Below are 26830 nucleotides of genomic sequence, written 5' to 3' on the forward strand. Positions count from 1 at the left end.
GGTTGAAAAGGAGGTTATCAGTCACTCTTGCTGACTGTTAGAGCCAGTCATTCCAAGCCTGGTTCATCTGTATTTTTTTCTTTTTCTTTTTCTTTTTCTTTTTGTTTGTGCAAATAGGGTTTGAAAATGCATATGGGTTTCATGACTCCTGCTGTGTCAGTCATGATTTCCCATAAAAGCAGGAATGGATATATGAAGTTCTGGATGGTCGTACGTGGTCAGACGTGAGACAGATGTGTGTGCACAGCTGCTTGTGTTTAAGGATGGAATACAGATGTAACCAAGGGGAGATAGACTTGGTTTGGTGTTGCAGTGTTTTCATGGACTGTATTCAAAGGAATATCTGTCATAACTGAAAACAAGGAGAAATTTATCAGAAACAGAGCACAGTCCCTTCCCCTAAGCCAGGATAAACAAAACCAATATGGGTCTATCAACTATAGCCTTGTAAAATAAACTTCCCTGTTTAAAAGGAAACCACCTTATTTATTCATTAAAACACTGTATAATATTCCCCCAAGTTGGACAATACTGTCTTCCATTACATTAGAGAACAGAGACTGGTTTTTCTTATTGTCACTGACAGAATTGTTAAAAAATTAAGGCAAAATACTGGAAAAGATCATGCTGTGGAGATTCCCCTGCCATCTTCACAATGTGGCCTCCTTCCCAGCTAAAACAGATTGGCAACCTTCTTGTGCAAGAGATTATATCTGAATTACTCCGCCAATTCCCTAGTATATTTCTTTTATAGTTTTCTAGCATATTCCAATGGAAAATGATTTCCAATAAGATTTTTTTCTCTGCAAGATATAAAATCACAAATTAAAACATGACAAATCTGAGAGTCAAGGTGCCAAAGTGTCTAGAGGAGACCTTAGAATTTGTTTTATGGCTATGAAGATACAGAACTCTGATAAGCTCTCAGGAAAAGGACAGAGATGGGACTTTCTAAAATTCTTCATTTTTAATCTAATAAGTTCAGGCCAATAAGAAAAATCTATTCTACAATTCCTAGGTAAAATAATTCATTGGTGAATATCTATATCTATATCTATATCTATATCTATATCTATATATTTGTAGAAGATCAAATGAGTGCCCATTTCACACCTCATCTGCTAAGAGTCTCATCATCTATACCCCTCCTTTCCTCTCCCCTGGGTTTTTCCTTTAAGAACATTCCTTTAAAAGTTCAGAGACACTCTTCAAAGCAACTGCACACTTTGTGCAGAGGGTCCTGTTGTTTTGATGAGAACCCTAGACCAAGTTCTTTACAGGGTTTGTTTAAACGAATCTAAGACACAGAGGTATCCATAGAGTGAAATGCTACACTTTATTTACCTAAGTGTGGACTTTGAAGAGTGTTTTGTTTTGTTTTGTTGTCAACCCAATAAATCATCTTGAGACTCGTAGGCAACTAACGATGTTGAAAACCCAAAGTCAAAGCCTTCTCCTTTAGCCTTGTTTCTGGTAATATGGCCATTATTAAAATCATGTGATAAAAAAAGCTTGCAAAACAGAATGGCCTACAAATCCAGAATTCTGGTCTCTTGTAGAATTTGATAGCCCAGCTAAGTTTTACAGGCTTTCAACAGTTATGGAAGCTCTCTGCTACATGCAGGCATCATTTGTTAGTAATTTCAACATTGTTAGTAATTTGTTCTGTGTGCATGTGGAGAAATTAATATGAAAGAAAAAAGTTAATATCATTAGGTAAATTTGAAATTAGCACACGAAACCACTTTATCAGGAAGCTTGTGCTACAAAATGAATTATTGTCCCTGACAACATTATGATCATGTGACAGCATTATGGTCTAGAGGGGGAAGTAGGCTGAGGCTTACAGTATGCTTTCCTAGAGCTGCTTATTCTCTACTCTGCTTATCTATGTCATTTTGAAATATGTCAAGAATAAAGACAGAGAAAATTAGCAAATTCATAAACCAGAATGTTACAGCGACTCCCAGGAAACCTTGGACAGTGTATGACTTTTTAGGGCCTTTCCTTTTGTGGCTACTGTCTTGCACCATGTTGTCAGAAAGCCATAAGAAACCCACAAGGAAAGTCCTGAAACCAGTAAAGCAGCAATTCACAAACCATGGGTCATGACCCCTTCAGCAAGCCTCTCTCTCCTAAAATATTTATATTATGAATCATAACAGCAACAAAATTATAGCTATGATGTAGCAATGAAAATAATTTCATGGTTGAGGGTCACCACAACATGAGGAACTGTATTAAAGGATCACAGCACTAGGAATGCTGAGAACCTCTGCTCTAAAGCCACAAGGATCCTGTGTGCCACTCATGTGGACAATGCTTACTGTTCACAGGTGCTGTCAATCTCTGGTCACACGGAAAACCAGACCACACATCCTAGTCCATCTACTGGTATGTCATTGAATCTTTGTGTGAATAGACATTACTAGCTCACATTTGCTTCACATATGGATTTAAATCTATAAGCTTATCTCAACATCACATGGTTGAAAGTTAGAGAAACTAATTTTTTAGTTATTGCTGTTTTCAGCCTGAAATAATTAATTGGCAGACTAATGTGCATTTTTATGAGACTTATGATCTTTAGGAAGTATGCATCCAATGTAAATGACCAAACATTTTCCCCAAGTACTGCATAGAACTACAAAACATATAAAAGCATATCTTGCTAAAGACAGAAAAGCTTAGTAACATACACAGGGACACTGCTAATATTTGGAATTATTATTGTTAATAATATTAATTTTAATAGTTGAAATGCTACCTCAATGTTCAAAGAAGCATATAATGAACTTACAGAATTCTTTGTGAAAATATTATATCTAGTATTATTTTTATTTTCAACTAATAAGGAAAATTGCAAATTTTACAAATACAAATGCAAAAGGAAGCACTAAGTAAAATCCATTCACTGGCTCACACACTTTGTTTCTGAATTAGTGACATTGCACTAAAAAAGAATCAAGTACAAAAAGGAGACGGACAGATGGATGGGTGGATGGATGGATGGACCAAACACACCCAGAAAGTGAGTACTACCAACTGGAGATCAATTACTCAGACCCTGGAGCCTATGGGGGACATTTATCATTTGAACCACCATACCAACTATTTTTAGTTTCAGATTAAATACCAAATAATGTTGAATATATGTCCCATGAAATTCCAGGGACACACATACTAAACTTATGTTTGTTGTTGTCTGAAGTTTATTCATAACCATCTGGGCAGTTTGTCTTTTCCTTGCTAACCCTATTCAAAAGCTGTCTGGAGTCTTAATTCTCTGCAACTTTGATTCTCAAAACTAGGAATGCCTACCTGGCCTGAACCCAGTACAGCCCTGCTTTGCCTTCCTCAGCAAATGAAGGATGGGATAACTGTGGTGTTGTCCTCAAAGTTGTTTAGTAGTTCCAAGGTTCTAAGCATGAATGAGTATAGATGCTATTGGTGTGATTATTGAAAATGCAATTATTGAAAATATTCCCTATGGGAGCCTTGGTGAGACTCAGAACCGTGCATCTGTCACCAGCACTCCAAATGTTTGTGATATTTCTGGTCTGGGTTGTAAGTCCTGAGAAGAAATGGAATAGCTGGCTTTTCAAGAAAAAATGAAATGTCAATGGAGTTCCTGAGAGTAGGTCATTTTAGGGACTATATAGTTTGCTTTAAATAATGACAAATGTAGCTGGAAAAAAAGCTGAGAGTATTCAAGCAAACTTTATGTTGTCATGACCAAGAGTTCAGTAGTATTTTTTAAGGTGTGATAAACAGTTGAAGTTGTTATATACACAATAGTTGTCTATCATGCTTCCAGGCAATGGCTGTAAGAGTGAAACGCCGTTGTCATCAAATATTAGCACTGCTTTTCTTCCCTTGCAAAGTCAATCATTTGTAATGCAAAGCTAATATATCTATTCAGGTTGTATTCGAGGTGCAGACATTCAATTATTCTGATTTTCCAAACTCTGTGTAGCCATTGTATAGTCTGAGAAATGAGAACCAAATTTAGTAAACCATGGTAGCAATGTTTTTCTACTAAATTCTTTAGAAGTGCTCAAATCCCAAGAAATCCTAGAATCCTGGATATAGATCACTTGGTGGTTTTTGCCCCTACTGTCCTTTGAACATTATCCGAACCACTTCAGACTCCAGTCATACCTGTTACACTACCCCTCTTTACTTAAAAGTGTGCACTATTTCTAAGTCTTATTTTGGTAACAAGATGGCTAATTAAAAATATCTACTCCTTGCTACAGTTACATTGTCCTAAATGGGCTGTTTGGTTGGCTATTTTGCTTCATAGAAAGAACAGGAGACTATAACTATATAGTAGCTGACTGTGACTTTGACTTTACATCTTAATTTCACATATCACTCCAACAATTTACCTAATTATTTTTAGTTTATAAGCTGAAATACAGTGTTAAGCAGGTTTGGAACTGCAGTAAATCTTAGAGCCTTGCCTCATGTAAATAGGCATAGCCAATCTCCTAAGAAATAATTAGGATGAACTATTTATTTCCAGCCTGGATACACTCTGAGACCTCCTCTTTGCAAGCCTCTTGGAGATGGGCCTGGTTTTCAATCAAATAAACACACGGGTACATGTGGAGAGTGGGGAAGAGACATTCCCATTCTCTGACCTGATGGTGGAAGGTGGCTCCTGATCTCGCCATTACAAATTTCAGCAAGAACATTGTGCTACCATCTCTTTCAAGTGTGGAGATTTTCTCTTCCACATCTAGACAGCTGAGCTCCTGTGTAAACAGCTGCTTTTGTGCTATCCTTGCTGCAAATTGAAGACTGGGCAACATGAGGACAAGAACATCTTCCCTACCCCCACCCCCACTATGTGATATGTCATTTGTTTTAAACTTGTCCCCAGTGAAATTTCTTTTCTGCTTAAGAATATCAGAAGTTTTAAGCTCTAAAAATTCTGAAATCTTCGTTTTCTGCACTGGATATTGTATCTTTTTGTTTTCTTTTGTAAAGTAAATTTGTCTCCAGTTTTTTGGCAAGGTTTCAATCTGTTGATCTTTTGCTGAGTGAAAAATATGGACAGACAGAATTTGAAAGTTGTTTTTCTGCCTCTTACCTTTCTAGCCTCCCTTCGGTGGCTAGGGCTCCTTGCTACATTCTTCTGGCTTCCTATTGTAGAAAGACTGTTCTGTGTGTGATTTTTTACTTTCTTTGTAAACATTTACTTACCTCACTCAGGATACCTAGGAATAGAACTATGTATGCTGAAGGAACCCTCCAAGTACCCTTCCCTGGGTGAGCCTGGATCACCCTCCAGTGATGTTCTTGAAGCAATAGCGGGCATGCTCATCTCCAGATTTCATAGTAGTTTTCTGCTTGGCAACATTTCCTGATAAAGCCTTAGTCTATCATGCCTAAAAACTCAACCCCTGCTGGACACACCATGTTCTAGGCTATAAGTTGTCATTTAGTCAATGGATCATCCTATTTTTGCACTTCTCCATTGGTAGACAATTCCCTTGTTAGTGGTGAGTCCAACAGAATGAAACCTTCTTAACTATTCAGCCGTATCATTTTTAAGACTTATTTATTTATTATGTATACAGAAGAAGGCACCAGATCTCATTACAGGTGATTGTGAGCCACCCTGTGCTTGCTGGGAATTGAATTCAGGACCTTTGGAAGAGCAGGCAGTGCTCTTAACTGCTGAGCCATCTCTCCAGCCCCAGAAGTATCAGAGCCTAGTTTCTCAGATTTTTTTTGTTTGTTTGTTTATGGCTCCATGGTATCTTCCTCATTAGAAGTTAAAAATGGTATGTTCCATATCACCAGTTTCAAAAAGACTTTTAAAGATAAATAAGAAAGAAACCAGGCAGTTTAACTAAAACTTGACATAGTGTACTTTTCAGAGTCTATCTCCCATGCCACCTACACCCTGTCCTCAGCTAATAGAACAGATATGTGGCTCTTCAAAGTTTCCTCTTGAAACATGTTAATCTTTCTCTTTTTACTGTGTGATTCATCAGCTTACTTATTGAATATTTATTTTATAAACTTCACTTCTTCCCAATTGATTTTTTTCTCCCACTGGAACTATTATTCCCTGTGTTTAATTTTAATTGACCACCCATCACGATTCTAGGTTACTCAATATTCTTGTCACAACTTCTTAACTAAGAAGTCCTTAAATTCCATTTGCATCATCAAATTTCTACAGATTCATGGCAAAGACAAATAATAAAATCTTAACTTTCTGTCCTTTGTGGACATTATCAGTTTTCTTGTAACAGTTGACTTAGAGTTCTGCTTAAAATAGCGTAAATGTTTGCCTAGGATTTTGTCCCAACATCCACTCAGTGAAACATCAGTTGCAATAAAACAGCAGTGAAATATGACAGAGATATTTTTTACATCCTACAGTTTAATGACTAAACGAGATCTTTATTTAATTAAATTTTATAACTGTCTGAATTCCATTCTTAAACAACATTGAATTTCTCAGGGCTCTTATTTGAATTTTCCATTTCCTTTAAGCTAATGATAACTTGAATTCTTGACTACATCTCAGCAGAAAGTTATTTTTTGTATTAGTCACAAATGGAATTTACTTCTTAGGCATACTTTAGATTTCCCACAACTTCAAGGGGAATCACCAGGCCTGTACCACCACTGTAAAACCGTCTCTAAATCCTAGACTTCTAATCATGGACTTCGGACAAAAGGAAAATTGATTATCAGTATTGGTTTTTTTTTTATCATTGTGTCATATGTGCCTATGTGTACAATATGTGCACATGTACATATGTGTGCTGTGTGTTACTGGAGGTGCATGTGTGGAGATAAGAATATCTTCAGGAGTTTTTCTTCACCTTCCACCTTGTTTGAGATGGGTCTCTTTGTCATTCCATACAACAGGCTAGCTGCTTCACAAGTTTCTAGGGATTCTTCTGTTAAGACTTTCCACCCATTCATGGATTACAGCTCCTGAGCCCTGCTTTACATGAGATCTGAGGATGTAGACTTAGATCCTGATATTTGAGTGCTAAGAACTTTGCCCACTGAGTCATTCCCTAAGCCCAGTAATGATGTTTCCAGATATTTGATGTACGCAAGTTTAATGAAAGATAATTTGTTCATATATCAGGTTCTAAAATAGTTCTAATCACTGACAATGTGAAAGGCTCCATTGAAGAATATTATCCAACTTGTGTTCAGTTAGTTTTCCTATTCTTATAAAGGTAAGGAAGTTTTGTAAAGTGACATCCACACAGATTTTGGTTTAGCTAGGACTTAAAGCCTGGGATTTGATCCTAGTTACTGTTCTTTGAGCCACCACACAACTCTTTGCCTTTACCATGTATCATTTATGCCCTAACAAAGGTGGGCACTCCGAGGAAAAAAAAAAAAAAAAACCTCAAGATTCAACAACAAATGATGTAGAACAGAGACACTGATTTTTTTTAACTGTTCAAAAATCCCCAGTCTATGAAGCTAAATAAAATGCTAATAGATTAAGTGGTATCAAAATACATGTTAGATTGAACTATATAAAGCTATCATTTTATATATCAAAAATTAGTAAATTAGAAAATATTGAATGTAATATTAAGTCAACATAATTGAACTAGATTCTCAAAGAGAAAACATAATCATAGGTTGGAATCTGAGACTACCTGGTGTATCAAAGTTTAGTCATTTTATGAGAGGTGGATAGGTAAGATTTTGGGAATAAAATGGTCTTAAAGTTCTCCTCTAGCAAGACAGCATGAACCAAGAATGTTCTGGAGGGGTTATCTAAGAGAGAAGAGACACAGCTGGAAGCCATGTGGTTCGGTGTGCTTCACACTGGGTCAGTATCTTGGTTTTGTAGAACCATGGAGAAACATGTTTGATTACAAGCTTCAGGAGAAAGGGCTGTTCCTAGGAAACTGATCTCCACTGTGGCCAAATGGCCAAAATCTTCAGGCTAGGGAAGCCAGGGAAGTTGGTGGACTTGCAGGGTGTGTGAATCCCATGGGAATGGCTAAGGGAATGCCCCCTCCCCCTCCCCCACCCCTACCCCCACCCCGGTCAAAGTCTCGCTCTCTGTGGGTGGAATCATCTACAGCTGTACAGAATCTGAACCTGCTGGCTTCCTTTATTGAGCTGCCTCTGGTAGAACATCATGAGGCTTCAACACTCTGACCTGAAATAGTCACCCTGCTTTGAACTCTTTAGGAAAAGTTGTAAACATAGCTGGCATTTCACGGTGTTAGCCTTGCCTTATTGGTTTAGTCTGGACTGACACATTTTTCTCAATAAGTGTTGTTAATAATTACATCTACAATTGTCAAAAACTCCTTCAGAGCAGACTATGTAACAGAGACTCTATGAGAAGAAGTTAATGGTAACTCTAATGCTTTCAAGAGTGCTAACCTAGAAGAGAATTAAATCTGAAATCTTTAGAACTGGATGTGTGCTTACTTTGTACATGGCTTTGAAGATGGTATCTTCACTTAAACTTCAGTCTTGATTTTATAGCCCATTTTAAAAGCAAAATCTTGCCCTAAGTTAGCTCTTGTTTTGGGATTTGTGTTACTGATGCTACTGTCTGCCCTGCCTTGGCACAATTCACAATGCTACTGTCTGCACTTTGTCCACACTATCACCTCTCCTACTTGTCTCCCCCCCATGTATCTGCTTACACAAATCCTCCTTATAAATTACATCACTGTCTAATGCTGCCTCTTCTATGAACATGTTGTTTACACTCCAACAGGGCCTCAGATTTGCCTATTTCTAAGTCCTCCTAGCATATAATTTTTATTTATCATTTGGCACTTACTAAATTTTGTCCTACTTTGTACTAATTTGAATACCCCAACTATTAAAATATAAGACTTTGAAGTCAGGGATCTGTTTGTATTAAAGTAAACTACACATTTATATCTGGACACTATGAAGCATACTTGTAATTATAGAGCTAAAGAGCTAGATGCAGGGGATAATTTATTCAGGGCAAGCCTGAGGTACATAGTGAGTTTAAGGCCAGTTGGACTACATTATAAGACCTTGTAAGGAAGAGGGAGAGAGAGAGAGAGAGAGAGAGAGAGAGAGAGAGAGAGAGAGAGAGAGAGGAAGGAAAAGAGAGGGAGAGAAAGAAAGAAAAATAGTGAGAAGTAGAAAAATTAACAAGAAGAAAATTAAACTCTTATTTATTAAGTAAGTTTTTTGCAAAGAACAGAGTATTTGGAAATGAGCAAAGGGATGGCATAAGTGATTGGACAGTAAGCAGATGTCCAAATGCTGTGAGACATTTCCATGACCTCTTTCTCCCTTCCCACTTTCTCAGTGCAATCTGTATCTAGTACTCTGTATCATGCTTGTCTGGGAGGCACTCATAGACCCTCTAATGAATGTTCAGATGAAAGAAAAACCCTTACATGGCTTTCTGCTTTTGCACTTTATCTCATTCAAAGCCCTTTTGTAAAGAGGCATGAGTTGGAAGAAGTGCAACATACCATATTTATCTTAATTTATTATTGGTCTGCACTGTGTCCACAGAGTGCTTTTAGCACCGTGGAAGCTTTGCATCCTGAGAACAAACAGTGATGCTACACTGTTATCTTCAGTGCCTCAGTTCATGAAGCAATAATAATCTTGTGCAGCTGGATGCTTTACACTTCTACAAATTCTTCCCAGAATGGTCCTGCCCTAAATAAAATTGTTCAGAGCGAAGATCCTTAGTTTTAAAGTAAAAGTAAACAAATGGCAAGACTGGGCAAAGTGATCTGTTAAATCACATTTGAAACAAAATACCATCAATGAAAAACATTATAAGAGAAGCCTAAAACATTTATTAGTATATCAGCTAAATTTCTTTCTGTCTTGCCTGCAAAATCTCAACCATCATGTTCTAGAACACTCTGAGTCATGTGATTCCATGGGTGCTCATAGCTGTCTGGTACCAGCCGACATAAACCACAGAGTGAGAAAACAATTCCAGACAGTCAAGCTTGACATGAATGCCATAATTGGAAAAGACTTTTAAATAATAATAATATTTTATGTGTATAGGTGTTTTGCCTGTATTGTAGGGTTACTGGCTCTCCCTGGATAATCTAGTCTAAGTTATGTTTGATGTATCTACATAAAAAATAAAACTTCAATTCAGTAAATAACATGATTTCAAAATTGGCAAGCTCCTAAATAGAAGTCATGCAAGGAAGGCAAGGTACACAGTGTGATTTGCATACTTTTAAGACAAGCATTCCCTATCTAAAATGGCAGGAGGTTGAGGAGCTGCAGAAGAGCAAGGACAAAGACGTTGACCCTGAGACCAGATGGCCTAGTTACAACTTGATCTAGTAACAGATGCTTCTTAACTTATAAGGTCAAGTCCTAATTAAACCCACCAGAAACTGAGCACAGCAAAAGTCACAAACTCACTTGATATCCCATGCTTATCACGCTTTAGCTCAGCCTACCTCCGACAGGTGCATAGACTAGCACCAGCCTAGATTTGTGCAAAATGATCTCAAAGCCCTTTTATTATACATATGATTATTTCAAGGGATGCCTGGGAGATGTAGCTTGCTGTACAGAGAGCTTCTTGGGAGAGTATCACACTGATATCTCCAACCTGGGAAAAGATCAAAATTCTTAAGTTTAAAGGAGTTTCCACCAAATGCATGATATTGTCACCAGTGTAAAGTGAAGATCTGTAAATGGGATGTCACCTGTAATTAAAGTCAAGGACACCATATAACATTCATTTTGGGCCATGCTAATTGTATACGTTTTGTTCGTCAATACCCATATAATGTACTCTTGCAGTTTGTGCATTGTAGGTTATATAAATGTGTCAATAACAGAAAAGAATTTCTTCAAAGTGAGCATTCTCTTCTGAAGTAAATAGTCCTAGTAAGTATCTTAGTCATGTATTGTATGGATTAAATAAGGTAATTCCGCAGGTATCACATGTGTAAAGTAGATAGCAATGGACTGTTGGCTACCAGGAATGAACTTCTCATCTACCATCTTCCATAATGATTTTTCTAATCAAAAAATTCTCAGTTGCAAACTTTCAAATTCAAATTTTCTGGGTTCATAATGTATTTACTAAAAACATTTGGAGTATTTCAGCTCTTTTTTTTTTTATGGTAAGCACACTGCAAGGATCTATGTCAAACAGTTCTTTCAGTTCAGCTAACACATCTAAGAGACCACATTCATTTTCTATTAACATATAGAAATCTTTAACATTCAATAGATTGAGTTCTAAATCAGCTCCAATTCTATGGCAAGGCAGTATATATTTTTAATCTCATTAATTTCAGTGAGGGCCTTGAGGGATTAGGAAACAGTTTAAAAATTCATCACCTTTGATTTTATACCAGTTCAGTGAATTTATCTATATTGAATTTACTCTCTCTGGTTTTTGAAATTCTGACACTTCAAAAGAAATCACTATCATCTCAGAAGCCACATTTACAATATATTTGCAAGTGGGAGAGACAGCTCAGGCCAATAGCCTCTGTAGATCGAAGGACAAGAATTCAAGGCAATCCTACTCTATGCAGTGAGTTTGAGGCTGATCCGGCAACATGATAACAGCATGAGGATTAAAAATCAATACATCTCTTAGTGAATGTATTCAGAAGTAAATAAACCTTCATGTAGTGAGATTGAGATGCACATTTCTACTTAGTGAAGGAAAATGACATCATAGACATCAGTGCTTAAGGATGTCATTATACAAGGGAAATGAGAACAAGCTATGAAACAGATTTCTGGAAAGACAACATATTCTGGTAACAGAATGCTCAAATTTGAAAGTTTCTAGTTAAAAATTCTATAACTGATTCAGTATGGATATAGAACATTTGACAGATGCAGAGCTGGTAAGAGAACCTAAAATTTAAAGAGATGAAAAGCAGAGTGGAGACCCAAGGACAGGGAAGTAATCAGATCAGTAGTAACTGGCAAAGCTACTGCTGTAGTTTGGATCTTAAGTGTTCTCCAAAATATCCATTCCCCAGCTTGGTGCTCCTGAGAGGTGGGAAACAACAGGAGAAGGCTAGTTGAGGATCTCTTAGACATCTGAAGGTATGCTTCCAAAGGTACTCTGGAACCTTGGTCTCCTCCCCATCCCTTTCCCTACTCCCTCTTCTCCCCTTCTCTCTTTCCAGATCCTGGCCTCGAGATGAAGCAGAACAAAAAGTTGACAGAATCACACATCTCAGATAGCAGAGAAAGGGGCAATCAAATATCAGAGAAGATGGCTGGAGACAGAGTACGAAGGTCTGAAAAAGCCAATATATCGATTGAGTTTTGAATTGTATCCCCAGACTGTGAAATTTGGCTTTTTCTTTTAAGTAGTAAATTCCAAGGTATGGCTACCATGTGATCCTTCGAGGGGCCTGTGAAGTTACAGACATCTCATAATAACACTCAGACAGAGGCAGCTATATGTTTATCATCTCAAAACTTTTTGGTGGGGTTTTCTGATATGCATCGTTCTGACCCACTGAACACAGAGCAGATGTGAGGCTCCGAGTATCTTTTCTTAAGCCAGATGTCCAAAAGATTTGCAAAGACATAAACACTTGTAATCCATCTCAGAAGCTATGCGTTTGCTATGAAAAGACTGATTTTTCAAAAAATATTTTTTGTGTTCATACATATGTATATATATATATGTATATATATATACATATACATATATATCCCTTATATGAAAATTGATAAACATTTTTAAATGCTCAGTTTTATTTCTAATAACTATGTATCAGTAGATACAATTCTGCTAAACAAAAGCCCTACCTAGTCTTCACAAATTTTTAAGAATTTAAAGAGGTCTTGAGACCCAAGTGTGTGAGGACCAGCCCTGTGATAGTAGTGTGGTATTGATAACAGATTCAATCATGACCTCTAGTGGACACATCCAGCCAATTTGCATGCTGATGGAAATGATTCAGTTGCCAGCATAAAAAGGACATCCTTTGAGAGTTCCTAAGACTTCTTTCCACCTCTTTTATCCTGAACAGCAGTGCCAAATCTGATTTCCCCTGCACTGGTCTTTCAAGACAGGCAGGAGCGCCTGTTGCAGAGTCCCCAAGAGGCACCCGTTCCAGGACTATTCCTGGGTCTCACTTAGAATGTCCAAGCAGTCTCTGGGTAGAGCCTGATACTGTCTATGGAGACTCATGCTGTTCTCACAAATACTCAACGTAAGACATTTGTGGGAAGGTATTTGTGGTGTCTTTCAGAATTTACAGTCATTGTAAAACGTGATTCTTCCTTCTCTGTCTGGCTCAATTTCAGCTCATATGGACCACTCTACTAGACTATCTTATTGTTAACCAGAAATTGAGAACCTTCCTTGACATGTCTGGCATTTTTTTTAAGGAAAAGCAGTACTGAGTGAGACTTTAGCCCATGGCAAACAGATGATGTCACCTCTCATAGCAAAGGACAGAAGACAGAAGAAGAATTGAAGCTGTACTTCTAAGGTTTTAAAGTGCGAAGAAATCACTACAGAATTCAAAGCCTAAAGTATTTGCTTTCCAGCAGCTTACAGAGAATTGTTGCAGCCCTTACTCTGCAAGCACTCTGCAAGATGTAACAAGCAAATCAGCCTTCCAGGGATCCTGTTTACATGTAAATTCTGCTTCAGTGGATCTGGGGCTAGGTTGCTTATTTTTAATTAGCTCTCTGGAGACAGTGCTGGCTCAAGGGCCACCTGCACATAGGTTTGAAAGGCAACCCCCTGACCCCAGCAGGTGCTCCAATTTGGCAGGTGTGCACCACCAGAATTTGCAACAATCCCCATGCCCATAGTGACTCTTCTAGAAGTCCAATGCAGACTACAGAAGATCATGGCTGTTGGTTTCAGGCAGAGCTGAAGGAAACTTAAGGTTGTTTATGAAGCAGGCTTTAAAAATGCAGTTGCAATTAAACTCCTGTATATCTGTACCTGGAGTTTGGACATCCCCATCATATATACACCTTCTTTATCTATTAAGTGGGGACAAAGATATCATCCCATCCACATCATAGTGTTTTGTGGAAATTAAAGGAGACAATGGGAATGGTTTATGGGTACTAGCCAGCAAGACTTGAGGGCTTGCCATCTGTGAGTCCCTGCTGGTTTACAAAGGGCTTGAGGTCCACATGCTGACACTTGTTTGGCTTTCCCTCAGCTAACTGGAGAAGGATAGGGCTGGTAATTAGCCACAGCCACCTTTGCCAGTTCTTGCACTCTGTGACCATACGATACGGTAGCAACCTCCTAAGTGTTCTCCAGTCCTATTTGAATGTCTGTGTTGATGATCTCTGTCTTGCTTTTGTTTTCTTGTTAACAAGTTCCAGGGCACATCTCTATGCACAAGTGGAATGAGTCTGTGACCTGGGCCAACATGAAAATTGCCACAGTCCTTAGTGCATGCACTTGGCCTTGCTAGGATGCCAGAAAGCCAAGCTTTCCTAGCTCATATCCTGCATCAATGATGAAATACATATTAGGCTGGAAACCATTTTTGTTTTACTATTTAAAATTACTTTAAACTGCAACCTTTCATCTGAACACCAAGGTCAGTACAAAATAAATAAGGAAATAAATACTTCTTTATTTTCTTTTTCCCCAGATTTTTTCTTTATTTGAATTGCATGACAATCCCAGTTCCCTTCTCCCTCCTGTCCTCCCCTACCACCCCCCCCAACTAAAACCCTACCTATCACATATCCTTTCTGCTCCCCCTGGATGGTGAGGCCTTCCATAGGGTATCATCAGAGTCTATCGCATCCTTTGGGATAGAGCCTTGGCCAACTCCCATGTGTCTTGGCTCAGGGAGTATTCCTGTATGTGAAATGGGCTCCCAAAGTCCACACCTATGCTAGGGATAAGTACTGAACTACTACAGGAGGTCCCGTAGATTTCTGAGGTTTCCTCACTGAGACCCATGTTCCTGGGGTCTGGATCAGTCCCATGCTGGTGGTATTCCAGCTATCAGTCTGGAGACCAAGAGTTCCCAAGAAGTTCAGGTAAGCTGTTTCTGTGGGTTTCACCAGCCTGGTCTGGACCCCTTTGCTCTTCACTCATCCTTCTCTGCATCTGGATTCCAGTTCAGTTCAGTGATTAGTTGTGGGTGTCTGCTTCTACTTCCACCAGCTGCTGAATGAGGACTATCAGGTGGCATATAAGTCAGTCATCAATCTCATTATCAGGGGAGGGCATTTAAGGTAGCCTCTCCTCTGTTGCTTAGATTGTTAGTTGGTGTCATCTTTGTATATCTCCAGACATTTCCCTAGTGCCCGATTTCTCTGTAAATGTAAAATGCCTCCCTCTATTATGGTATCTTCATTCTTGTTATCTTCTATTCTTCCCCTGACTCAATCTTACTGCTCCTTCATGTCCTCCACATCCCTCCTCTTCTCCCCTTCTCATCCTCCTAGCTCCTTCCCCCCTCTTCCCATGCTCTCAATTTGCTCAGCAGAAGTTGTCCCTTTCCCCTTTTCTGGGTGATCATGTATGTCTCACTTAGGGTCCTCCTTGTTTCCTAGCTTCTTTCATGGTGTGGATTGTAGGCTGGTAATCCATTACTCTATGTCTAAAATTTGCATGTGAGTGAGTACATACCATGTTTGTCTTTTTGTGATTGGGTTACCTCACTCAGAATGGTTTCTTCTAGTTCTATCTATTTTCCTGCAAATTTCAAGATTCCATTGTTTTTTTCTGCTGAGTAGTACTCCATTGTGTAAATGTACCACATTTTCTCTATCCATTCTTCAGTAGAGGGGCATCTAGGCTCCTTCCAGTTTCTCTCTATTGCAAATAGTGCTGCTATGAACATCGTTGAACAGATGTCCTTGCTGTATGAATGTGCTTCCTTTGGGTATATATCTAAGAGTGGAATTGCTGGATCTTGTGGTAGACTGATTCTCATTTTCTTGAGGAGTCGCTATACTGATTTCCAAAGTGGCTGTACAAGTTGGCACTCCCACCAGCAGTGGAGAAGTGTTTCCCTTTCTCCACATCCTCTCCAGCATAAACTGTCATTGGTGTTTTTTATTTTAGCCATTCTGACAGGAGTAAGATGGTATCTCAGAGTTGTTTTGATTTGCATTTCCCTGATGGCTAAGGATGAGAAGACACATAAGACACATAAGACACTTTCTTATGTGTCTTTCAGCCATTTTAGATTCCTCTATTGAGAATTGTCTATTTAGTTCTGAAGTCCACTTTTTAATTGGATTATTTGGTGTTTTGGAGACTAGCTTCTTTAGTTATTTGTATATTTTGGAAATCAGCCCTCTGTCAGATGTGGGGTTGGTGAATATCTTTTCCCAGTCTGTGGGCTGCCGTTTTGTCTTGCTGACTGTCTCCTTTGCCTTACAGAAGCTTCTCATTTTCAGGAGGTCTCATTTATCAATTGTTGATCTCAGTGTCTGTGCTACTGGTGTAATGTTCAGGAAGCAGTCTCCTGTACCAATTAATTCAAGGGTATTTCCCACTTTGTCTTCTAATAGGTTCAGTGTGGCTGGATTTATGTTGATGCCTTTGATCCATTTGGACTTAAGTTTTGTGCATGGCGATAGGCTTGGGTCTATCTGCAGTCTTCTACATGTCAGCATCCAGTTATGCCAGCACCATTTGTTGAAGATGTTCTCTTTGTTCCATTGTATAAATTTTTATTGTTTGTCAAAAATCGGGTGTTCATAGGTATGTAGGTTAATTTCGGGGTTTTCAACTCTATTCCATTGGTCTACCTGTCTATTTTTGTGCCAATACCAAGCTGTTTTCAGGACTATAGCTCTGTAATAAAGCTTGAAGTCAGGGATGGTGATGCCTCCAGAAGTTCCTTTATTGTATAGGGTTGTTTTGTCTATCCTGGGTCTTTTGTTTCTCCACATAAAGTTGAGAATTGTTCTTTCAAGGTCTGTGAAGAATTGTGTTGGGATTTTGATGAGGATTGCATTGAATCTATAGATTGCTTTTGGGAAGATTGCCATTTTTACTATGTTGATCCTGCCTATCCTAGAGCATGGGAGATCTTTCCATTTTCTGGTATCTTCTTTAATTTCTTTCTTTAGAGACTCAAAATTCTTACCATACAGGTCTTTCACTTTTTGGTTAGTGTTACCCCAAGGTATTTTATGTTGTTTGTGGCTATTGGAAAAGGGTGATGTTTCTCTGATTTCTTTCTCCATGCATTTATCATCCGTATATAGTAGGGCTACAGATTTTTTTTTGAGTTAATCTTGTATCCAGCCACTTTGCTGAAGGTGCTTGTCAGCTGTCGGAGTTCCCCTAGAGTTTTTCGGGTCACTTATGTAGACTATCATATCATCTGCAAATAGTGAGAGTTTGACTTCCTCCTTTCCGATTTGTATTCCCTTGATCTCCTTTTGTTGTCTTATTGCTCTAGCTAGAACTTCAAGGACAATATTGAAGACATATGGAGAGAGTGGACAGCCCTGTCTTGTCCCGGATTTTAGAGGAATTGCATTGAGTTTCTCTCCATTTAATTTGATGTTGGCTGATGGCTTGCTGTATATTGCTTTTATTATGTTGAGGTATGTTCCTGTTATCCCTGATTTCTCCAAGACCTTTATTATGAAGGGTTGTTGAATTTTGTCAAAGGCTTTTTTGGCGTTTAGTGAGATGATCATGTGGGTTTTTTTCCTCAGTCTGTTTATATGGTGGATTCCATTGATGGATTTTCGTATATTGAACCATCCTTGCATCCCTGGGATAAAGCCTACTTGATCATGGTGGATGATTTCTCTGATATGTTCTTGGATTCGATTTGCCAATATTTTATTGAGGATTTTTGCATCAATGTTCATGAGGGATATTGGTCTGTAGTTCTCTTGCTTAGTTGTGTCTTTGTGTGGCTTGGTATCAAGGTTATTGAAGCCTCATAAAAAGAGTTTGGCAATGACCCTTCTGCCCTTATTGTGTGGAATACTTTGAGGAGAATTGGTATTAGCTGTTCCGTGAATTTCTTATAGAATTCTGCACTGAAGCCATCTAACCCCGGCTTTTTTTGGTTGGGAGACTTTTGATGACTGCTTCTATTTCCTTAGAGGTTATAGGTCTGTTTAAGTTGCTTATCTGTTCTTGATTCAATTTTGGTAAGTGATATCTGTCCAGAAAATTGTCCATTTCCTTTAAATTTTCAAATTTTGTGGAGTACAGGTTTTCAAAGTATGACCTGAAGATTCTCTGGATTTCCTCAGTGTCCATTGTTATGTCCCCCTTTTAATTTCTGATTTTGTTAATTTGCATGTTCTCTCTCTGCCTTTTAGTTAGTTTGGATAAACTTTTGTCTATCTTGTTGATTTTCTTGAAGAACCAACTCTTTGTTACACTGATTCTTTGAATTGTTTTCTTTGTTTCGACTTTATTGATTTCTGCCCTCAGTTTGATTATTTTCTGGCATCTACAGGGTGAATTTGCTTCCATTTGTTCTGGCGCTTTCAGCTGTGATGTCAACTCTCTGGTGTGACTATTCTCTGGTTTCTTCATGTGAGCACTTAGAGCTATGAACTTTTCTCTTAGTACTGCTTTCAGAGTGTCCCATAAGTTTGGGTATGTTGTGTCTTTATTTTAATTGAATTCTAGGAAGTCTTTAAATTCTTTCTTTATTTCTTCCATGACTTAGGAATGATGTAATTGCGTGTCGTTCAATTTCCATGAGTTGGTAGGTTTTCTGCAATTTGTGTTGTTTTTGATTCTAACTTTAAAGCATGGTGGTCTGATAAGGCACAGGGGATTTTTCCAATTTTTTGTACCTGTTGAGGTTTGCTATGTTGCCGAGTATGTGGTCGATTTTTGAGAAGGTTCCATGTGACGCTGAAAAGAAGGTATATTCTTTTGTGTTTGGATGGAAAGCTCTATAGATGTCTGTTAATCCCAACTAGGTCATAACTTCTGTTAGTTCCTTTGTCTCTTTGTTAAGTTTCTGTCTGGCGGTCCTGTCCAGTGGTGAGAGTGGGGTGTTGAAGTTTCCCACTATAACTGTGAGGTCTTATTTGTGATTTGAGTTTTAATAATGTTTCTTTTACGAATGTTGGTGCCTTTGTATTTGGGGCATAGAGGTTTAGAATTGAGACTTCTTACTGATGGATTTTTCCTGTGATGAATATGAAATGACCTTCATCTCTTTTGATTGATTTTAGTTTGAAGTCTAACTTGTTACATTCTGGGATAGCTATGCAGCTCGTTTCTTGGGTCCATTTGATTAGAATACCTTATCCCAACTGGAAATAAATATTTCACATAACATATTTCCCTAGCATCGGTACTCCCAAGCCTTCTGGGTCTGTCAGAGTACATGACCCAGGGCCTGAATCCCTGCCCTTGACCTAGTTTAGTGATGATTTTCCAGAAATCCAGCAACAGTGGGCTCTTATAATGACTTAATCACACATCACACCCTAGAGGAGATAGGTGTGTGCTTGTGCCTCTGTTATGTAGTTCCCTGCCCTAACATCACCTTTGCTCGGAGGACACTTTGGCAGCAGGGCTTGCATCTGTTTGCAATCCTCTCTCTTTATGGACTTTTCATTTCTGCGTTTACCCAGCAGAAAGTCTACACCTTTGCTACTCACTTTCATTTTCTTTTCTTGCCCTTGGTGGAGGTCACAGCCCTGTCAAGCTTTCTGTGGAAAACACAGAAAAATAGGAGATGCAACAGTGTCCTCTGCTGACCAAGACTCATAACTCCAAGGGGCCCCAGCTCACTTCTATTTAGGTTGCTCCACCTGCATAGCACACCTTTGGTCTATTTATTTCCTTATTTATTTTGTGTTGATCTTGGTATTCAGATGAAAGATCGAAGTTTAATGTAATTTTAAATAGTAAAACAAAAATGGTTTCAACCTAATATTTATTTCAAAACTACATTTCACATAACGTATTTCCCCAACATTGGTGCTTCCAACACTACTGGGTCTATCAGAACACATGGTCCAAAGCCTGAAGCCCTGCCCTTGACCCAATGCACAAAGCCCACAGACTGTCTCCAGCCCTAGTAGAAGGGCATAGTGTTGTTAAGTTGTGAAATACGCTGCATTCAGAATCTGAAAGAAGGCAGACAGAAGTTTAGCTCCCTTCTTGTGGTAGAAAGCATAAAATGCAATATTCTGAATTTTATCAGGATGGGTTGTTCATGCACATATTTTGGTCATCTTCCAGAAGCATTGCAGGGTTGACTTCCCCTATGCTGGATTCACCTTAGCAAGATTCCCCAAGCCACTCCTTGCTCATCTGCTTCTCTTTACATCTATCATATACATCTGTGCAGAGTATTGTGATGTGTGAAGTCAGCATCAGGACCAGTTGTTCCATCATGCGACATGGACCTTGGTTTTCCAGGCAGGCTCTTTCCCATATTATGTCACTACCTCATATGCAAACATCAGTATGATGAGTTTCTGTGGTGTTTCATTTTGATTCAATTCTAAGTGTTCTATGATTTTATTTATAAACTTCAAAAAATCATGTATTGAGTACACTGTAAAAGGGCAATGGGCTGGACAATTAACTGGAATATGGCCAGTGGTAAGCTGTGAGCTTCAGCTACAAAACCTCCAAGTCATGCAGAAAGTGTTTAAAAATTGTTTTTCTTCTTTTCTTTTTATTCTGGCCATGCTGTAGACAGAGCCTGGGGCCTTATACACGGAAAACACATGCTCTTCTAGTAATCCAAAACTCCAGCTCATTACAAGCTTTGCTTACAAGGGTTTCTGTTCATTTTTCTAATAATTAACTTTAATTTATTATTTTCAGAGAATAGGGTTTTCAAACATAGAACTTTCACTTTTTGTGATTCAGGACACTATTGTTCAATAGTGTTTATATGTTGCAAAGGAATTGGTGACAGAACACACTAGAGTATACATGCTAATGTGTAGATCAAGATTGCTAATATAACTTCAGTTTCTGAAGAAAGCAGGCTAAAAGTCCTCGTGACTCTGATTCTGCATTCCTTCTTGCAGGTCTGTGAATCTTATTTTTGTTTTTATTTTGAAACATGAGGACTCAAGAGTTTAGTGTCTTCCCTATAAACACTTCATTCAGTCAGTCGTTTGTAAGGTCTAGTTTCCTGTTTTGTTTTGTTTTGTTTTGTTTTTATTTAAAGAGTGATTGGCATTCCTTTCATAGTGTTCATTTCATGCATCACATAGGAATCTCTATGAGCACATAAGGTGCATTGAAAGAAATCCAAAATTTGGATACATTATGATTCTCCTCTACTATCTATTTTGTTTTTTATTATAATTGTTTTCTCTGCGTCCTTTATTTCCTCCTTGCTTTCTCCCCAGTTGCATTTTGCTTACTCTTTCCTTAACCTTATTCAAATGTCAGGAGTCACCTTTGTCTCATTAAGAATGTTCATTGGTCTAACGTTTAAATTTTATCTCTCAGAATGCCCACATGCCTGCCCTTAGGAGATGCAGGGGAAGAGTTAAGAATTCCTGAGCAGCAGCTGTTCCCTGAGACGGGTCATAGCAGCACAATTGCTTTGATGGGGTTTACTGCCCCAAACTTCTCAGATGAGGGTTGAGAGGCACACTGATGCATGGGTATAGTGATAAACATTTAGGAATGGGTTTAATGCAAAGTTCATTTAGTAGAATGTAGGTTCTTCCTAGGGCCTATGATCTGCCTGACCACAGGTTCTTGGCTCGATAATGTTACCAGATATGGGTCTAATCTAGTGGAACAAGCTTTAATGCCATTTAGAAAGTGGTTGGTTCCTCCAATGATATTTGTGCCACTATTGCATCAGTGGGCATATCGAGCCAAGAAAGTCATTATTGTAGTTTACAGGTTTCATGAAATATAAGATTCGTGATTACTTTTCTCCTTTTGCAGCATGCATGCATGGTACCCCAGACCTTCAGCACTATAGTAGCTAGTCACCAGGGTGGAAGCTTGCAGATGAGGATAAGCTTGATTTCCCCACATTCTATGGTTCAGGTGTGTGCGATGTCTGGAGCTATAGGGACTTAACTGTCAAGTTCTGTAGGATAACTAATGTCACTGGCAAATAGCCTATAATATTTGGAGTGTTTTGTTTGTTTATTTCTGAGATGGGGTTTCTCTGTGTAGCCTTAGCTGTCCTGGACTTCACTCTGTAGATCAGGATGGCCTCAAACTCAGAGATCCGTGTGCCTCTGCCTCCCAAGGGCTGGGATTAAAGTCATGTTCCACCACAGTCTGGCTTGGGGTGGGGGTTTGGGATCTCAGTGGTCAGCAACTCCAAAAGTGGTTACCTGCTCATGACACTGGCTTTTTTTTTTTTTTTGGTAGCCTGTGATGTCCAATATAATCATTGTGACCTTGTTACAGCATATGTGGTGGTTTAAATGAGATTGGCCCCCACAGCCTTATATATTTGTGTGCTTGGTTCCTAGTTGGTGAACTGTTGGAAAGGATTAGGAGATATGGCCTTGTTGGAGTAGGTATGGCCTTTTGTCACTTGGGTGCAGTTTTTGAAGCTTCAAAAGCCCACACCAAGCCCAGCCTCTTGCTTTGCCTGCTGCCTGTGGATCAGAATGTAAAGCTCTCAGCTGCAACTCCAGCACCATGCATTCCACCACACTCGCTGCCATAATAATAATGGACTAAACTCTCAAACTGCTATTAAATGCATTCTTGTGTAAGAGTTGCCTCAGTGTCTTTTCACAACAGTAGAACGGTGACTAAGACAAGAACAACTACATTTAAACTATTTGTATGTGTGTATAGGCACGTGTGTTTAGGAAAGCTATTATGACTGTTTTGAAAGGTCCTTATTCTTAGTTATCCCTCCCCATGTTCCTTCCTCTCACGTGCCGTCTCATCGCCCATCTCAGTTTAACCCCTCCTGTTCCATTATTTCCCTTTAATCCTTTCTATCACTGCATTCTATCTCCCGTTCTTTGACAGCCTTACTCTCACAGTCCTTTACTAATTACTTGTCATCTATTGGCTTTCCAAATGAAAGACGAGTATCTGAAAATTCAAAGCTAACATTCACAAATGACAGAAAACACGTGACATTTGTCTGAGTTACCTTGTTCTGAATGATCCTCTTTCCTGCTCTATCCATTTACCTGCAAATTTCAGTTTCCTTGACATCTGAATAATATTCCACCGTGTAAATATACCACATTTCATTATCTATTAAATAGATATCTAGGAATTTTTTCATTTGCTTCCTGGATATTGTGAGTAGAGCATCAATGAACACCATCAGTAGATATCTCTATAGTAGGATATGGAGTCCAAGAGTGCTTTACCTAGACCACGTGGAACATCCATTTCTAGATTTTAAGGAACCTCCACAATGATTTCCACAGTGGCCACACCAGTATGCCCCACTGCCAGCAGTGGTGAATAAGTGCTCACCATTCCCCTCATCTGAACTACTATTTGTCATCATTTTTTTTATCTTAGACATTCTAACTAGGTTAAAATGTTAAGATGAAATCACAAAATAATTTTAATTTACATTTCCCTGGTGGCTAAGGATGTTGAACATTTAAAATAGTTCTCATCCACTTGTATTTCAGCTTTTAATAAGTATTTATTTCATTTCCCCTCATTTTTCTTCCATTTTGCTTTGTCTTTTCTTAAGTTATAGGCCTTTTATAAAATATACTTACAACAACACATTTATAAATTAAAGTTAGAAGTTTTTGGGTTTTTGTCTTGTTCTATTTGATTCATGTTTATATTTCTCTTAGTTAACATCTATGATGGGTAGTATGATGACTATCAAGTTGACAAGATCAGGAATCATCCATGTGACAAAACTCCATGAGAGTAAATTACCTGAGTGAGTTACCAGAATACAGAAGACCCAAGCTACAGGGAGACTGTTGTGTTCTTTAGATATGTGTCTAACCTTTACAGAGAGGAGGAAGTTAGCTAAGCATGAGCATTGCTTACTCTCTGATCAGACACTGCAAGTGCCTGCTGGCATGATTACCTGGCATCATAAACTATGAACCAAAAGAAACCATTGATCCCTTAACTTGTTTTTGTTAAGGAAAGAAGTTCAACTCAATAGCTGAATACAATAAGGAAGACAGTGTAGGACATTAAAGATGACTTTCATAAAGATACATAAATACTTGTAAAATAGAAATTTTGGAAATGGAAATGCATTAAATCAAGTTTTTTAAAAAAAATCAGTGGAAGGCCCTACCAGTAGAATAGATCAAGACAAAGTAATTGAATCACAACATATAAGAAAAATAAACATATAATAAGAAAATGGAAAACAAACATGTGAGATCTCTGGAACACCATTAATAGATGATGAATCATGGGCATAGAAAGAGAAGCTACAAGTAAAAAGACTAGAAAACATTTTCAATAAAAATGTAGCAAAAGAGTTCCCAAAACAGGGGAAGCATATGGCCATCTAGACACGGGATATATTAGAATGTGAAATAAAGCCTAGAAAAGAACTTCCACTTGCCATATTATAGTTAAATACTGTGGATACAGAACAAATATAAAATATTGAAAGCTATGAGGGAAGCACCAAGCTGTACATTAAAGCAACTAATCAGAATAGTAGCAAATTTCTCAACAAAAACTCTAAAAACCAGGAGGGCATTGGTGAATGTAATTCTCTAAAAGATAATGATTTCCAACACAGATTATTATATCCTATATTTAATGAGCCTTCTTCTGTCCCATCAGCCATCTCCCAAATAATGACATGGAGACTTCTTTTAATTATGAAACCTGTGCCTATAGCTTAGTCTTATCCCACTAGCTCTTATAACTTAAATTAACCTGCTTTTATTAATCTACATTTTATCACATGACTTTCTAGCTTTCTTTCATTCTTTTATTCTGTTTGTCTGACTCGGTCCATGTCTTGTTGGCGTCTCCTGCATGTCTAGATTCATCTTCTCTTCCTTTCTCTTCCCAGAAATCCTGCCTATACCTCCTGCCTAGCTATTGGACATTCAGATTTTATTTTATTTTATTTTATTTTATTTTATTTTGTTTTTTTCGAGACAGGGTTTCTCTGTGGCTTTGGAGGCTTTCCTAGAACTAGCTCTTATAGACCAGATCTGACTGCCTCTGCCTTCCGAGTGCTGGGATTAAACGCTTGCACCACCACCGCCTGGCTAACTGGACATTCAGATTTTTATTACACCAATCACATCAACACACCTTCCACAACAATATCCAGGAAAAATATCTTTCATAATTGAAGCTACTGAAAGTTTAAAACTCCCTAAGCACCAATAAGCGTTAACACTGATTCAAGACTGGTCCCCATTTTGAGCCCATAGTTTTGAATGAATCTGCTATGAGATGTAGAACTTCCTATATGGGTCTAAATTGAGTCAAAGACAGTTTCCACTCTGGGTCCTGGGAACCTTTCCAAACCCGTTGCTGAAAACAACACATAGTTCAACCATGATACCTGGGAAATCAGGCTGGTACTGACCTGGAGCTGCATCTTCATTGGGTAACTTTCAAAGTGCCAGAAGATTATATTTATACTACTAGGGGATAAAAGAATTCAACAATCTTATACAGTCCCGAACAGCTACAATTGCAACTGAACTGGCCATAGTGACATGAGCAATATAGAAGTATCCAATCACTATCTGATTGCATTTAAAGCCCACTTACAAGATGGAACTCATGACTGAGTACTGTTAACTGCACCAAAAACCTGTGAGTAGCTAGGTGATAGGCCCAAGGAAAGAACCCTCTACTATTATTCTGCACAGTATGAAGCTAATCTATCCCTATATGGCTTCCTAAGTTATGATCCTTGTATCCAGAGACTAGTACATCTCATATCCCTCATCAGAAAAGCTTCTTTTAGCAATGAATGTTAACTAATGTAGATAGGAGCATGCAGGTCAACTACAGACAGTAAAAGGCCATGGAGTGCTCAGCTCTAAACCAGAGGTCCACCCCACACCCGAGGTTCAGAGATTATCGAGGAAGGTGAGGCAGAAAGATTGTAAAAGTCAGAAGTAGTGAATTGTGCTGTGACACATCACTTTATGAACATTACATGAGTAATGAGTACATGGACTACTACATGGACTCAGTGACTGCGACTGCATGTACGAGATCTCACAAACTCAAGGTAGCCAAAATCCCTGCATGGGCAGAGGAGACACTCATGAAGTCCCAACTTCATGAGAAACAATTGGCAATTGGTGGCTACTGGAGGAGGAATGCACCTGAAGCAGTCATGCCCCTGGAGCTACCCATGCTCAGGTAGATAGTCCTACACCTATGCACACAAGTCAGCATGAAGTAGATTCAATAGTTGCTTTTTTGTTTATTTAAGAAAGAGCACATAAAGTTGGGTGGGGAAAGTAATGGTGGGGAGATACAGGATAAAATGAAGGGGAGGGAATAGAGGTCATTTTGACCAAAATATATTATCTGTTTGTATGAAATTCTCAACAAAAATGTAAAAAAAAAATGACATTTGTTTACACATATGAAGCATAGTCTTTGGTATGTCTGATGCCACCAATCCGCTGTATAATCCTAAATTTGTCTGTATTTACTTAAAACATGAAATACTAAATGCATTTGCAATATTCTTCAAAAATAGCACAAAAAAGTTGATCTGCTTAGGTTTTCTCTAATAGTTCATACGAGCTATTTGCTGCCATATCAGCTGTGGTTTGGTATCCTGCTTGTTCAGTGGATGTGTTACACTGCCACTAAAGCTCCTGCTGCTTCCTCTAGGCCCAAGATGGAGCCCTCACCCATGTGCCATCTGTCACTGGTATAGACTGCACCACCTCCATGTAGTCATCTGCTAACTTCTGACTAAAATCAGGTACTGCTTGCAACTGATGGAGCTGAGGT

The sequence above is a fragment of the Cricetulus griseus genome, chromosome 2 (genome assembly GCF_003668045.3).
Source record: "Cricetulus griseus strain 17A/GY chromosome 2, alternate assembly CriGri-PICRH-1.0, whole genome shotgun sequence".
Taxonomy (NCBI): Eukaryota; Metazoa; Chordata; class Mammalia; order Rodentia; family Cricetidae; genus Cricetulus; species Cricetulus griseus.